Below are 2,357 nucleotides of genomic sequence, written 5' to 3'. Positions count from 1 at the left end.
TATGTTTGTGAGTGACAGAGGATTGTCCCCATGTTTGTGACAATGAGATCTTCTCCTCTTAGCTGTTGTGACTAATTTGAAGGTCTTTTATGAACTCCAGGACCCATGGGCCAAAAAGTTAGGAACTTGAGGCTTCCCCAGTCTAGTCCAGTATAGTTTCAGTCTATATCAGTAGTTATGAGTCCACCAATATGATGGTGTTGGAATGTCATTTATTCTCAGGTGGTGTGGGTTCCTGAGTTTTGAGAGGGTGGCCTGAGAGCATAAAAAAGGTACTTAAATTCTCTTATACGTCCAGTGCTTCTTTCCTCAGTACATGTTTCTTTCTAAGTCTCTGACTCGAATGATTCTTCATCCCTCCATCTTTTCTGCTTCTAATGTAATTGTAGTCACTATGTCAATATTGAATCCCGATGGGGCAGCAGAGCTCACAAGTAAAATATAGTAGAGGAAAAATCTTAATATACAGTGCAGGACACTAGGACAATCAGAGAATGTTCTGATTACAGCGACAGAAGATGCAAATGTGCATACTTAAAGCATCAGGTCCAAATATACCTAATAAGCACGTCTTAACACACATCAATAAATAATACATTTCTGTTTAAAACCCTGGTGACCGCCTGGCATGTTAAATGCTCTCTAAATAACTTTTGTTTTCACATCCGGCTAGCAACTACTTGAAATGATCCCTCATGTGTCCGTCCATTACAGCCAAAAACGTATGTTGGGCCATCTTTATCCCCTTCTTACTGAGTGCTGGGGAAAGTGTCCTGCACATTCATTGCATACAGGTCAGTAGTATTTTACATTTTAGGTGAATCAAGCAATATATATTTGTTAAGGGGCCTGTGTATGGCCCATAAAAAAAATGTGAAAGATCTAACTTGGTAATTGTATCTGTCTCCAGCAGAAGTCTCTCCATCTATGCCCTTAGTCATACCTACATGGCCCCACCAAGGAATAGAGAAATGGTAAGTGGCCCCTCATTCTACTCACCCTCCCCTAAGTCAGTATTTCAGCCCCTTGGCCTATAACCAAAGGCGAACTGATGCTACGGACAGTAACTTTGTCCCTGCACTAATGTATCCATGAAAAAAATATTTTGGTGCATTGTCTGCAGATTTTTATATACTGTTTTTTTTTCATTCAGACAATAAATTCAATCAAAGGGAGCTCAGCATAATAATTTGGAATGTTTTCTGCAAACAACACTGATAAACAGGTTATAATGTCTGCAACACATCTGTACACTTGAGCTACAAAATGCTTTCAATTAACCAAAGAAAAAGAGCTAAGTTACTAAGAAATAAGTAGAAATGAAAGTTCGTAGCGATTTCAGGCAGCACATTATCATTTACTTTTGCTGGCAAACTCTTAGAAATGCAAAGGACTTGAAAATGTAAGACTAAGACTTTTTTTACTGTTTGTCTTTTAAGTGGGGTAGAACACTGATCTATGTGGACCTTTGTCAGACTCAGCCTAGGAGCAGTGTCTGGATAAGTGCCTTCCTAATATAGTAAGCAAAGAGAGGCCGAGGAACAGCTCACTGCTTTAAGCCACTGAACTAACTTGCACAATTGTTACCATTCATCCAGTAATACCCATAATAATAACAACAACACAAGAATTATGTTAAATTTACTCCAGAGCAGAGAGCAACAACAAGAAGGACAGGCAGCATTAGAGGGCGTAGGTAAGGGATAAGCAGGTACAGAAGTATAACAATAAGTGGTATATAAATGTATTCTACTCCTTAGAAATAATGTGTATATTACTAGTCAGATGCAATATTATATACCTGCTTTCTCTATGAATGGAATAAATGCCTTGGCTTCCAACATAAGTAAAAATAAGAAACTGTGAATATTAAAATGGAACGTATTTATCCTACAGCTCTTAGCTGTTTCCTTAGTTAAATGTCATCTTTTAACAATTTTTTTTTGTATCCTTAAGTGTGGTTCTTCAAAATTTCACAAACTCTGTCCTTTGCACTTCAGCCTACCAGCCAATACATCTGACCCAAAGACACCATTTACTTTCAAATGTCCAGTGTAAGCCTGTATTCCCTTTTGGTGGCATTCTTTGAGAACTGATAGTGCGGTAGAAGCTTGCACACAAAGTCTGAGAGTACCAAAAGATGTTTTGTTGTTGTCTAGTTAATCAGCTTCAACTCAATTCCTAGCACCCCCCTCAAAAAATATTTTTTTATGACTGGGGCAATAAGGAAGTCCTCTTAGACAGCAGCTGCCATAAGAAGACAACGCTGTCTCTGAAAATCATTGTCATAGTTATTTTGAGATATTTACCCTCTAACACCTGCAAACTGTGCACAGGCTGATCTACAGTTAATTTTT

This window comes from Protopterus annectens, chromosome 9.part0, assembly GCF_019279795.1.
Source record: "Protopterus annectens isolate FY-2018-M chromosome 9.part0, PAN1.0, whole genome shotgun sequence".
Lineage (NCBI taxonomy): Eukaryota > Metazoa > Chordata > Ceratodontiformes > Protopteridae > Protopterus > Protopterus annectens.
The sequence above is the reverse complement of the archived record's forward strand: the minus strand, read 5'-3'. Positions refer to the sequence as shown.